The sequence below is a fragment of the Nycticebus coucang genome, chromosome 2 (genome assembly GCF_027406575.1).
Source record: "Nycticebus coucang isolate mNycCou1 chromosome 2, mNycCou1.pri, whole genome shotgun sequence".
Classification (NCBI taxonomy): Eukaryota; Metazoa; Chordata; class Mammalia; order Primates; family Lorisidae; genus Nycticebus; species Nycticebus coucang.
In genome coordinates, this window is record NC_069781.1 from 183,977,897 (window position 1) to 183,992,062 (window position 14,166).

Below are 14,166 nucleotides of genomic sequence, written 5' to 3' on the forward strand. Positions count from 1 at the left end.
GGGTACGGGGGCTGAGAAACTCTGTAAGAGCTTAGGTCAGGGCTTTGGGGGAGGCGGCAGGAGAGCCTGTGTGACTGGGCGCATCTTGGGCCCACTCTGGGTCATGCCCTCAGGTGAACCAGCCAGCGGTGCCAAGGCCCGGGGCAGGCGCACCCTGGGGCTGCGTTGGTTCTCGTGCCCAGGGCCTGGAGGCTGAGCCTGAGGGTCCCAGCTCATCAAGGGCTCAGAGATGCTGCCAATTCTCTCATGAGACCCCCCAGGAGGCAAGACCCCCCACACATATACCACGTGCTTCAGCCTCCCAGGTGGTGAGGACAGACTCCCAGGCTCGCTTCAGGCAAAAATATGTTGAGCTGGGACATTTTTGGATGTAAATATTTCCAGCCTAGAGAGCAGCTGGACAGGAGGCCCACTTGCTGCACTCCCTGCTGAAGCCCATCTGCCCGCTGCAGACTGCGCTGCCTTCCCAGGGAGGGAGTGGACTGGGGTTGCAGGACTGACAGGCTCTGCATGGCTGGTCAGCGCCCCCTGGGCTCTGGGCCCCGGGCCTGGGTCTTGCCAGCCTCCAACGGCTGCTACCCGATCTTCCCCAGCCTCACCATGGGATGAGATAAGTACATGTGAGGAGGGGCTTAGGCACAGTGCCAGCCATGGTGGGTGTGCGGCCCTCGCAGCCCCTTTTATGTTTCTCTTCCTTACTTTGGCTCCAGCCCAGGTTGGGAGAAGACCAGGTGCTCACCTGTAACCCCATGTGGTAAACAGATGGCCTGTCATGTGACTGTTGTCGGGCGGGTGGGAGGGTTGCCACTTGGGGAGACTTAGCCTCCTGGCTCCTCTGCCATATAGACAGAGGCTCCCCTGGCAGACTCCAAGAGACGTGAAGGATCCCCAGGAGACAGGAGCAGAGCCAGTTCTCAGGCTGGACCAGCAGAATGTCCTCACTCAAGAACATTCAGTGGCCCCCCTCACCCATCAGACAGAGGCTAAGTCTGAAGGTTGGCATTCGAGGCCGTGAGGAAGCCCCTCTGTGCTTACCTCCTGGAGCTCAGTTTCCTGATGGTGCTGTATAGACCCCTCCCCCACAATATCCACCTCCCCCCAGTCCCAGTCTCCTCTCTAGAGTCATGGACTTATGGCTGATTCAAGCTGATAAAAACCCCAGAGATGGCCCAGTGCAGTATGCCCAGACAGGGCACATGGAGGGTGCTCAGCCAGGGGCCTGCTGGGCTTTCTCCAGTTTCAAAGGAGAAACAAAGACCTTCCTGGGCTGAGAGGAGGTTTCAGGGTTCTGGATTATATGCAGCAAGCCAATAGTGCCATCAGGGTCTGAGCTCTTTCCACCCTTTGCCCTGCCATACCCCTGTGAAGGCTTCTCGGCTTCTAGAGTCTTGCCTCCTGATTCCAAAATGGCTGCTACCACTCCAGCCATCATGACTTCTGAGCCCTGCATGCAAGGAAGGAGGAAAAGGAGCCAAAGAGGAAATCATCCCTAGGAGCTGCTGGGCAGACCTCTCCTTTCACGTGGCTAACCTGGTCACGTGGCTGTGCCTGGCAGCCAATGAAGCTGGAAGTTCTCACATGGTCCGTGCCTGTGGGATGTGCTGGTGGATGCAGAGGTGGCTGAGCCTGAAGGAGGGGGTGCTTCGCTGAGGCTGGGGCAGGGGCCTGACACCCCAACCCAATCCTGCACTCGGCACCTGGCCTTGGGAGGCTATGTTCAGGGGCGATGCTGGGCCGCATGTCCAACTCAGGGACAACGGCAGATCCCCACTGGGTCCTTCCTGGTGTGGTCTATCTGTGGACATCTTAGAATTGTGAAAGGGGCAGCTCTGCTGGGGCCTAGACGAAGAAAGGCCCTTGCACTGGGGCAGGCAGCACTAGGCCCTGCAGAGCAAGTACATCCCTCTGCTCCTGGGCACAGCCCAGCCTGAGTCTCCAGCCAAAGGCACATCAGGGCGCCGCAGTGGGGTTTCTGACACACTCTCCCTGTCCCTGGGCTGGCCCCCTTCCTCCTGCCAGCTGGACTCCACCAGGCCGCTGGCCATGTGCTGGTTAGGGGCAGGGACTGCAGCTGCCTAGACACCTTGGGGAGTCCTTGGTTCCCTCTTACTGCAATGGGGCCTTCACCTGGTGCACACACAGTGGCCAGAAGAGTGAGCTTTCATTTATCTGCTCTGAAAAATCTCAGTTCTTACTTTCAGAATGGAGCAACCCTGATTCCTTTAGTTTAGCAGTTCTCAACCTGTGGGTTGCGACCCCTTTGTAACAATGAAAATACATCACGGCATTAGGAAGATCGAGGAACCACTGCTTTAGTTGCTCATTTTTCCACCCAGTACTGGTGTTTGTTTTAATGGAAGGCAGAGATCTGCCTATTTCACCACATCCTCCACTGATAGGAGCCGTGCCTGAGACATAGCACATGCTCAGAGTGTGTTTGCTGAGGGAGCAAGTGAACCAGAGCCTGACAGGGCTGCGGTAGGTGCACGGCTGATCACATGCGGGCGGGCTCTGTGTGTGTGTGCATGTTTGTGATGTGTGGACATGCTTGAAGCACAGTGGGTCTTGATGGTACCTCAGGATCAGATAGGGACCTGCCCTGAGTCACAGATGCACGGCTGGCAAAGCCCTCTGCTTCACTGGCCTGTGGGGCAGGTCCCTATCTGGTAGGTGCTGTGAGAGGGGCAAGCTGTTCTCTGCCATGGGGCAGGGGCCAGGCTTTGGAGGCCACTGGCTGGCTGGGTCAGCTTGCTCAGGGCTCTCCAAGGTGCTGTCCCAGCAGGCATCTGGGGTCATCATCTCTGGTTGGAGCTCCAGAGTCCGCACACATCCACACCCACATCCGGACCGTTATCTCGGTTCCGGGGAACTTCCCCCTGCTGGCCTGAAGGTGGCCAACAGATAGTGGGCCGGGAGGAGCCTTCCTGCCTGTTACACGATTACTCACCAGCGGCAGTTACTGGTGACTGGCCAGCACTGCTGTCCAGCCCTGCCCAGCCTGCCCTACCTCTTGGAACTTATCTCCTGGGGCTGGCCCAGCCGTCCTCACTGCAGAACAAACTTTGCAGGCACCTTACAGGGACTCCTCTCAAAGTCCACAGCCAGCCCTAGGGTATAAGGTGAGAACCCCACCCCAGGGGCACCCGATTATCTCTGCTGCCCTAGGCGACTTCCTCTCACCCTGCTGCCTGGAGCTGGCTTTGCTCTCACACCTGTGACTGTATGGTTCTCATCAGCCCCTAGTCTAACCGAATCCAAAAATATTAAGCCAAGGCCCATCTGTCTGCCAACTGACGAGCACAGATGTGCTCTGGGCTCTGTGGCGCTAGCAGCCAGTCAGGGCTGTTAGAAGTGGCACCTGCTGCCCTGTTCCTGGGTCTCTCTTGGCCGCAGGAGCTTCCGGAAGGGGCTCGCTCCTTCCCCAAGGAGCACAACCTGAAGGAGTGTCCTGGGGCGGAACCACAGCAACCTTGCCCACCAGCTGGAGGTGGGGCCCCCAGGCCAGCTGGACTTCTTTGCCCAAGCCCCTCCTTGGAGCCCTGCCTGGGCAAGGCAGGCCTGGGCACCCCAGGGCCTTAGCACAGTATCCCCTCTGCTGCGGCTGTGCCCTCCTCTGCCAGGTTTCTGCTCAGACAGATATGTTTGTTTCTTGCTCTAGGATTCACGCTGAGGGGTGTTAACTTTATGTAATGAGCATCTTTGCTGCTCTTACTTCAAGAGGTGAAGAGAAATGGAAGAAAGCGTGTGAGGACACGGCAGAGGAGGCTAAGATCTGGGCTGTCCCCAGGCCGCGTCAGGGCCATGGAGGAGCTACAATCTGGACAGAGTTGAAGCAAGAACAGGGTATTGGTAAGATGAGAAAACTGAGGCCCCTGGAGTTGATGACCCCCAGTAGAGCCCCCCCACCCCTGACACCTGCACTGCTGGCTTCCCTGTGGCCAGTACCTGCTCAGCTCCAGGGACAGCCCAGGGTGGTCCCAGGATGGGGCTGGCTTTGGGGAAGGAGCCAGGTCCCATGGCCTGAGATCACTGGTGCTGGGAGGGCTCAACCCTTACAGGACAGCTGGGGAGACCTGTGCTCAGCCAGGGCAGAGCCTAGGGGTACCTGCCCACCCCGTCCACCCTCCCTCGCTCTTGTCCTTTTAATGTGGCATGAGATGGTGGGCTGCCTTATCAAGGAAGGCCTTTTCTTTTCTTTTCTCTTTTTTTTTCAGTTTTGGCCAGGGCCGGGTTTGAATTTGCCACCTCCCGCATATGGGGCCGGCGCCCTACTCCTTGAGCCACAGGAGCTGTCCCCCTTTTCTTTGTTCTTTTCTTCTCTTGTCAGACAAGGAAGACCTACAGGTCAAGGTCTCCCAGGCAGGAAGAGGCAGAGCTAAGTCTGAATCCAGTGCCACTTCCATGCACTGGGCACCCTCGCCAGTTCCCCCACCACGTGGCTGAGAGGTGGAGCCCCACTGGACCCTGAGCTGCTCCTCCTGGCAGCTCCCACCCCAGCAACCCCAGGCTGTGGTCAGGGCTCTTCCTTACCCCATGGGGGTGGGGGGTCTCAGGCTCCCCTTGCATCCCCCTGCAGGATCCTGGCTGCTCTCAATCTCACAGGAAGCCTCAGTTTGCTAACTTGTCAAATGGGAGTTAGAAGAAACTGATTTTCCTGCTGTTTTTGTTGATATTTGCCAAGATCTGAGGTCTTCAAGCCTGTTTGAGTAAAATTTATGAGAAATACATTTAATATTCCCACCTGATATTCACACACTTGCATTTTCTGTGCATAACATGGACACGTTATTTAAATACGTGTGTGTATACATGTTGTTTGTGTGTGCAGATCTGTAAAACCTGTGTGTCCACATTTAGTCATTGAGCAGAGAAGCACTCCTTACACTTAACAGTGGTGAGGCAGCTTCTTCTTCTCCTTTTTCTTTTTTTTTTTTGAAATTAAACACCACCTTATTTAATTATTTATTTTATTTATTTATTTTTTGCAGTTTTTTTTTTTTAGCTGGGGCTGGGTTTGAACCCACCACCTCCAGCATATGGGGCTGGCGCCCTACTCTGTTGAGCCACAGGTGCCACCCTTTATTTATTTTTTTATTAGATCATAACTGTGCACATTACTGCATTTATAGGATACAATGTGCTGATTTAATATACAATTTGGAATGTTTACATCAAACTGGTTAACATATCATTCACCTCACTTATTTAATTGTTGTGTTTAGACATTTATACTCTACTATTAATATATTTGACATGTATCCTTGCGATATGCACAATGGGTGAGGGCCCACTGATTACCCCCTCCACCTGTTCCTCTCCTCCCCAGTGGTGAAGCTCCTATTTTATTTATTTTCTCATTCCTTTAATTTTTTTTTTTTTTTTGAGACAGAATCTCACTATGTCACCCTGGGTAGGGTGCTGTGGCGTCACAGCTCACAGCGACCTCAAACTCTTGGGCTTAAGCGATTCTCTTGCCTCAGCCTCCAAGGTAGCTGGGACGAGAGGCTCCCATCACAACACTCGGCTGTTTTTTTGTCGCCGTTGTTGTCGTTTAGCTGGTCCGGGCCAGGTTCGAACCCACCAGCCTCGGTGTATGCGGCTGATGCCATAACCTCTATGTTGTGCTATGGGCACCAAGCCTCCTTTAATTTTTTAATTGTGAAGCACCTCAGGCAGAACAGAAGTCGCAGGGCGTCCTCTGCCACCGCAGGCTGGAGGTGGCCTCTCTTTCCACTCCCATTACAGTTCTTTGTTCCCATCAGTGTTTGCCATCGCTCTGGGTGTCCCTAGTTGCAGTGCTGGGTCCTGCCAGCGTGGCTGGGCCTGGAGGTGACATTGCTTCCTCCTCTCCTAAGCTCTGCCCCACACTGCTCATAGTATCTCTTGTTCCTGTGTCCACCCCACATGATGTTCCTTCACGGACATCAACTCTCTATCGATCCATCCTCTGAGTCATAAGAAATCTATCTGGTGTCTGTCCGAATCCTGTGGACCTTCCTGGGGATAGACACATGGGCTGGGCTCCTGCACAGGGCTGGCCACCAGAAAGCCCCAGCCAGGATTAGGAGTGGGGACCCTCCAGCCCCACCTCGTCCTCCAGGAAGGGGAGGGGACTGAAGGCTGAGCCAGTTCTCCTGCTCCATGATGAGCTGTCCGCATAAACCCCTGAAAGACCAGCCTGGGAGCTTCCAGACTGGGCACAGCATGTCTGCACACTGGGGGGTGATATACCCAGCTCCACGGGGACAGAGCTCCTGTGCTGGGAACCCCAGGCTTCCCCCTGAGACCACCTGATGATAACTGTGATGTGTTTCCTGGAGTTCTGTGAGCCATCTGCCTCAGCCTGTTATCGAGCCCAAGGATAATGAGGGGTGTTGTGGGTCAGTGTTTTAGAGCCAGCTGGTGTCTGGAGTAGGGACATTTTGTGGGATGGAGCCTGGTACCCTGTGGGTCTGTGCTGCTCCAAGGGGTGTTAGCAGTAGGGTAGATTGCAGGGCACTTGTCTGTAGAGGTGGGAGAATCACTTGGAGTGGAAAGCTGACAAGAATCCAGGAACCATGTGAGTGGAAAAATCAGGTGTGTTTTCTCTTCATGCTGTTCTATACATCTAGGTGCACATAGAGAGCTTCCCTGGGCACAGCCTCCCTGGACATGACCTCCCTGGGCACAGCCTCCCTGGACATGGCCTCCCTGGGCACAGCCTCCCTAGGCACGGCCTCCCTGGGCATGGTCTCCCTAGACATGGCCTCCTGGACACAGCCTCCATGGACATGGCCTCCCTGGGCACAGCCTCCTTGGGCGTGGCCTCCCTGGGCACAACCTCCCTGGGCTCTGTCTCCTTGGCACAGCCTCCCTGGATGTGGCCTCCCTGGTTAGGGCAGCACCCCAGCTGGAGGACGAGTCTCCAAAGGCCCTGGACTAGAAGTCCAGTCCAGGTTCCTTCTGAGGCTGTGCAGGAAGGTTCTGTCATTGAAAAACTAAACTTTGTGAAATAGCTTAAAGAGGTTTATTCAGATCCAACTAGGTGCAACTGTGGCACAGGGAACGTGTTCTCAAGAGGTCTTGAGAAATGTACTGGGGGCCGGGTTAGAGTTTGCTCTATATATTTATATATATAATATGTAATACTGCATATTTATGGATATGGGGTTTGTTGGGCCTCCCGTCTACAGCTTCAGCATGTGGTTAATTCTGCAGCAGCCCCTCTCCTCCCTGCTGTGCCCCAGAAGGAGGCAGGGGGATCCGTGCCATGGAGCTGGCGTCAGAGCAGAGACATGAGGGAGGTGGCCCGGGTAGGAACTGGCCTTGGTGTTCAGAGCCAGCATGGCTGCAGCCCATGGCCAGGGGAGTTTGGAGGTGCAGGCAGGGCTGACCAGGCCAGTATGCAGCCTCACAGCCTGGAGAGTGCGGGCAGAGAGGGGTGTGAGGCCGGCTGGGAGGCTCACTGTTTGGAGAGGAGAGAGTGGGCAACACAGGGAGGGCAGGGGCTCAGGGTCTCTGCTACCTGTGCATGAGTGGCCTGCAGCCAGGTAGTGCCTTGTGAGTGTCCTGGGGCTGCAGCAGCAAAGTAGGCACACCAGGGCCAGAGCACGGGAACGTGTCCTCTCAAAGCCTGGAGGCAGAGGTCCGAATCAAGGTGTGGGCAGGCCTGTGCTCCTTGGAACCCCGGGGGCGGGTCCCTCTTGCCCCTTCCAGGGGCCTGTGGCCCTTGGTTGTGGCCCAAGTGCTCCAGCTCAGCCCCATCCCTGTGCTGAATCCTCCCCGTGGAGGCATCTTCCCTGTGCTGAATCCTCCCCGTGGAGGCATCTTCCCTGTGCTGAATCCTCCCCCTTCTCTGCTGAGGACACTTGTCAGAGGGTTTAGGACCCCCCAGGATGATTTCATTTCAGAATCCATCACTTATATCACCTGAAAAGACTGTTTTCTGAATAAGATCACAGTCTGGGGTTCTGGGATTTAGGACATGGACACATCTTTTGAGGGTACTGACCATGCTAGACCAGGAAGCTAGGGGGCTCCCAGGGGCCTCTGGCTCTGCAGAGGGAGGACCCCAGGCAGCTCCAGGGAAGAGGAGGGTGTGTCTACCTTCAGGGACACAGGTTAGGAGGGAGTCTTGTCAGGGCAGGGTCAGGCCCTTTCTGCGAGCTGAACCCTCCCACCTCACAGACAGGAGGGGACCAAATGTCAGCTGGGCACCCTCTCAGCTCTAGCCCTGCAGGACAAAGGACATACCATGGGCTGGGTCATGCTCACCGTCTCTGCAGCCCTTGTTCCTCCTTCTTCCAGGAGTTGCCAGCCAGGAACAAGGTGGTTATGGCTGATAACTTCTGAGAGCCTTGGTTTCCTCATCTGTGAAGGGACGATAAAGCATCTCCCTTCCAATGGGGCAGGTTGCCCTGGGGACAAGATGAGTCATGCATGCTGGGCTCGGCCCCCACTATGCCCAGGCACCACCATCAGGGCATCGTGTTGAAATGGGGGGGCTTTTGGTGGGATAAGGGGTGAGGAGAGGCAGGGTGGGGAACAGGGAGAATCATCTGGGAAGCAACAGCCTGGGCAGGGGCAGCCTGAAGCAGCTGGTGAGCAGAGGCAGGAGAAGGGGGAGATGGGGTAGCTGGGGAGAGGGTTTGGGGGTGGGAAGGGGTGGGGGGAGCTCAGACCCCCACCTGGTCTCCAGCGGCCCATGGGCAAGGGCTGAAGAAAGAGGTGGCAACCAGCAGCCTCGCCTTGTTGCAAAGAAAACATTCCCTGAAAGACATTGAAATGAAGTAAATAAAAGATAAAAATGGAAATATCAAGGCAGCAACTTTTTGTCTTCTGATTACAGAGCATCACCAGCCCTTGAAGACACAGCTGTGCAGCCAGGAGAGGCTGATAAGGGCCAGTGCCTGCATGGGCAAGATAAGGCCATGTCTTCAATCCCAGCCGCCAGTGTTCAGACGCGACCAACTGGCTTTCCCGATAGAGCAAACTCAGACGGGCTGCTATTACCAGACCTATTAATCCGCCTGCAGGCGTTCAAAGGCAACGGAAAATACAGGTTTATGTCGCTGACAATAGCTTGACACTTCATCAGATTCCTTCCCTCCAGCCTTCTGCTTGGCCTTTGTCTCTGGGGAAAGCTTCACTTGGTGGTGAAGTTTCCTGACACCAGTGGAGGGTCCAGGACAGGACCCCATGGGGTCATGGTGCCCAGGGAAGTTTTCCCTGCAATCAGGGCAGCCTCAAAGAATCTACTGAGCATGGCCTTGGCCTCGGGCTTGGCCCTCACCCTTCCTAGTCCTGAGTTCTTTCTCTCGTTGAGTGGTGGGTCCAGCTGTCAAGGACAAGCACTAAACACACGCTCACACCAACAAGTTTATTACCATGTGGAAGGGAAAGCAAGGGTGTGGCCCACGTGAGAGCTGCTCAAAGAATCCTGCTGCACCTGAGCCAGCCAGAGCTCTCCTGCCCCGACCCTTGGTGCTCCCACCTCCTTTAGTCCCAGCCCAAGCCCCCAGGGCCCCAGGCCTCCTTTCTTGGTCTCTGTTTGCTTGTCTGTTTGCAGAGCCAGGCTTGTTCTGCTCGGGGACTTTGCACGAGCTGCCCTGCATCTCTTGAGCCCTCCTCTCCAGGGGCATATGTGGCTTCCTCCTCATCCCACCTCTCACTTGGGGCAGCACCACGGGGCAGCATTGGGGCCACTTCCTCTCCTGCTGCTGACCAGAGCAAGCACAGGGCCTGGTTGCAGCAGCTGACCAGGGCACTTTGGGCAAAGGGGATGCTTTCCTGAGGCTCAAGGTTTACACACAGGTGGGTGGGAGGGCAGGATGGGGGTGGGGTGGCAATGGGGATCCAGACTGCTCGTGAGTGGGAGGGCAGGATGGATGACCAGGCAGAGGGACTAATTTCTGCAGACCTGGGTGGAGGGCTGAGGTGGGCAGGACAGAGAGCCAGCTGGGCGGCTGGAGGAGCCCAAGACAGACCAGAGGCTGGACACAGGTGGGGCACCCAGGGCAATGCAAGAGTGTGTGAACCACCTCCCTGCACACCTCCCTGACATGCAGACTGCACCTGACATTGCACCCCACATTTCCTCCCCCACACGGCACCCCACCTCCTGTCCCCCCATGGTACCCCATATTCCCACCCCCTACACAGCACTCCACATTCCCCTCCCCCACATCCTCTTCCCCACATAGCACCCCACGTCCCCACCCTCTACACAGCTCATGCTGAGCCATCTTGGTTGGGGCTCCCCAGAAGGAGATCTAAGAGTACAACTGTCTATTGACCATTTGGGGGAGAGTAGCCCGGCCAGTGGGACCTCTGGGGAGTCAAGCACCTCAGAGCTGCCCGAGGGATGTGTGGTGTGGATGTCCTTGTGGGACTCTCCCACAATGGCAAGTGGATGCCTGCTGGGCCAGGGCACCTGCCCCCACCACCCCGAAAAGTACAGGCTGTAGCCCAGTCCCAGCACCAGCGTGTCAGTGGGTGGACAAGAGCCAGCGTCCTACCACTTGGCAAAAAAAAGAAGGTCTTGGTGGGGAGCCCCTGCCCTCCCTTCCTCTCCACACTGCCTCACATGGGCTCCATGCAGGGTTCCTGGGGGCTGGACCTTCCCAGACAGGGCACACTGACCACAGAGTCCAGGGTTCCTGGAAGTTGGGCGGTCCTTGGCAGGGCACGCTGACCACAGAGTCCAGGTTCAGTCCCTCCAGCTCTCCTTCTGCTGTGGGTGGAGGGCTCTATTAACCTCGTGGGTTGATGCCAGTATTTTAAAGAATTCTGGCGTGCATTGTACACGGGGAAGGTGAGCACTGTGAAAGTTGATTCGGGTTGCAAATGTGTGAGGGTGACAATAGCTGAAACCACGTTTACAGCCCTGTTCTCATCACACGGTGGGAGGGGGGACTAACCTCCCCTTACAGCCCAGGAACCTGAGCGGCAGGGGGCTCAGCTGGGACCTTGGAACAGACAGAACCAGGAGGCCACAGGCCCTGGGTGGGCTCAGATGCACCCCCACTCGCTGAACCCCCCCCACACCTCCTTTGCACCTGACACTGGGGACTTCACAGGGATTCCCTGAGTGGGAGGGGGGCACGGACCTCATCCCACACCTCCCAACCCACCTGCTCCTTCTGGGCCTCATTTCCTTCTAGCCAAGCTGAGACAAGCGACCATACTCAAAGGGAAATGTTGGGCTGCAAAGGGGAAATATTTCAGAAAACTCAAGGGACATAAGGAAAGCCAAATTCCTAATTCTTAAGACGTATGCTTTGGTCTTTGAAAGCATCAGACCCTGTGGCTGTGGTAGCCTCGCCCAGCACCTCCTCTCTCCTCACCGTGTGTATCTCCACTCCTGAGCAAATGCCAAGTCACTCAGGGCAGGAGAGCTCTGTGTAAATATCAGCAATCATTAATAATCATTAATTAGAATAATAAGTAAATCCCTGAGAAGGAAAACAGGGAGGTCTCTCTTGAGAATGGTTTTCCAGTGGGGCCTGGAGGCCCGGTCGATCCACCTGCCTCTCCCCCATGTAGATCAGAGGCTCTGACAGTCCAGGGGATGGTTCTAGGGCAGAAGGGTCTCCTCCTCTGGGGGTGGCTCTGGTGGGGGAGGCCCAGGGATCTCGGGTATAAAGTGGGGTGCCTTGGTCTTCAGGGCTTTCTGAGAAGACCAGGAGGGGCAATGGTGCAGCCAACTCTTGGCTCCTCCTCCCAGCCGGGGATCCTGGGTGAGCCACATCCTAACCTGAGTCTCAGGGTCCTTCTCTGTAAAGTGGGGATAACAGTGCTGGCCTCAGAGGCCACTGTGGGGTTACAAGAGGCAGCACCTATGTCTTGTGTGGCATAGGGGGCAGGGTGGTAGGGCCAGCAGGAAGGCTGCCCAGGGGACAAGCCAGCACGTGGACGGGTCCTGGCACCCATGACTAGGGGTGTGTGGTCAGGTCCCCTTGTGGACGCTCTTACATGGCAGTGCCTCTGTCCATGGTGCTGAACCACCATCTTGCTGGGAAACCCCTTCCAACCCCAGGACCCACGTGCTCTTGCAGCAGTGCCCAGGAATGCTGAGTCAAAGGCAGGCAGAGTGTGCTGGGAGGGAATGGCAGAGGAGAGGGAGAGGGAGGGCAGAGAGAGAGAGGAAGGGAGATGGGCTGAGGACCAGACAGCGAATCATCCACTCTGAGATACCTTCTGAGATGCAAAGCCAGCAACAGGAGGTGGGTCCCAGAAATGCCTCCTCCTGGGGCTTGGTGGAAACCACTCAGCGGGACCAGCAAGAGCCACCTGGGGTCACTGTTGGCAGTGTGGCCAGGCCTCAGGGACCAGGCCAGGGCAGGGGTCAGGAGCTTGCTAGGCTCTAAACAGAGGGGAGGCAAGACCAACTTCTGTCTTCAGACCAGCTCTAGCCGGTGTGCTGGGGACAGACTACAGGTGGCAGGAGAGGAGGTCCAGGCAGTCAGGGCCACAGCCGTGGAGCTGTGAGGAGTCAGGGCCCTGGTATGTTTGGAGGCAAAGCTGGAGGACTTGGGGGGTGGGGAGTGGCCCTCCTTCGGCGAGGGGCTGAGCTTCTGATCTAGGAAGACACTGGACCCCAGGTGATAAGTGCTAGAAAGACAAGATGAGCAGAGACAGAGGCCGGTGGGCTGTCTGGGGCCCCCGCTTCAGGTGAAGGCCAGTGGCCGGGACATGTGGGCCCATCGTACCCCTCTCAGAGTCCCTGTGTGGAGCCCACATTTGAACCTATAGGACCTTGAAGTTCCCCTGTCTGCCCCAAGATCATAGTCACCTCACTCTTTAAAACATGAGGGTAGGGACATGAGTGTGTGACTGACTTTGGCTCTGGCTCCAGTGCTGTCACCAGCCAGTGCGTAACCTCAAATTATGAGGAAGGTACTGGAAAACTTGTTCGTGGCTCTGAGGGGGCCATGGAAGACCCAGCTCATCCTCCCCTGAAGGGCACACGTGTCACTGGGGTGACATTGCACTGCTGGGCCATCTGGCCACTAGTGTCAGGAGCTGTGAAGGGTAAGGCTAATAAGTTGGCCCACCTTGCTTTCAAAGGCGCTGGTGGAAGACATAAGGCTCCTGGGTCAGAGGCAAAGAGCTTTATTACCCACAGCACAGCAGGAATCCTGGGCCCAGGTGACGCCATGGACAGGCTGTTTTCAGCACAGCCAAGGAATCAGAAGCACGCAAAATCCCCTATACCAGCCACAGCAAACTGCCTTTACCCCAGATGAAGGAGGTGTCTCTGTTATCCTGAACACCAGTGGGGGGCCTGCTGGCTAAGCCAGGATCCTTATAAAGATAACCCACAGCAGACACCGTCAGCATCTCTGCTTGCAAGAGAGGCAGGCCCTCAAGAACTTGTCCCCGTGCCCCGAGGCATGAGAAGAACACAGGTCTTTGATGACATCACCCGTGCTGGACTCTGCCTCTAACACTCCTGTTTCTTGCAACCAAGGGTGTCTCAAGCAGCCTGGACCCCTACAACAGGCTTCCTCAGTCTCACCCACCATGAGCAGTGTCACTCAGGACAGATAATTGAAGCCCTGTGTGTCTTGCACAGGTGTGGTGAGGACCAAGTGAGACTTTGCTGGTGAAAGTGCTCAGGAGAAGGTGGAGTATATTGGAAGAGAGACATTATTATTTTTTTTTTGAGACATTATTTTTATTTTTCCACTTCCTAACGTTTAGCATTAGCCACACAGCTTCCCGGAGTGGTGGTAAGTGGTTTATCTCCCCTCCCGAGGCTGAGAGCAGTAGTTTCATCAGCCTCTTTAATGTAGCCATGTGGGTGTTCGTGGGCTGGTATCTTTGTGGAAGCTGCGCACCTGTTCCCGTGTGTTGGCCGTTCAGACGCACTATGCTGGGAACAGGCTGTTTTCCTTGCATACTTGCTCTTCATGTATTTAGGGGCGTTGGGGTTGGGCATGGGACAGTTTGGTCTCTTGTTGGTCCTGCACAGGGGTCACCTCCACACACGCTTGGCCTCCCAGCCTCCCAGCCTTCTGCCTCCCGGATGAAGGCTCTGTCACAACCCACGACATTCCCGGCACACATTTCCTGGCTCTTAGTGGGGCCATGGAAGACACAGCTCACCCTCCCCTGAAGGGCACACGTGTCACTGGGGTGACACTGCACTGCTGGTGTCAGGAGCTGTGAAGGGTCTAAGGCTAG

General features: G+C 56.1%; 1 long non-coding RNA gene across 2 annotated transcripts; it reads left to right on the plus strand.

Moving 5' to 3' along the window:
* The first annotated feature begins 2,784 nt into the window (after positions 1 to 2,784).
* On the plus strand, positions 2,785 to 9,041 carry LOC128571800 (uncharacterized). 2 transcript variants are annotated; one of them, XR_008375978.1, is made up of 3 exons: positions 2,785 to 3,119; positions 3,659 to 3,849; positions 8,828 to 9,041. It is a non-coding gene; the product is annotated as an uncharacterized LOC128571800 (long non-coding RNA). The 2 variants fall into 2 exon arrangements; XR_008375980.1 differs by lacking the exon at positions 8,828 to 9,041 and adding an exon at positions 4,328 to 4,690.
* The last annotated feature ends 5,125 nt before the right edge of the window (positions 9,042 to 14,166 follow it).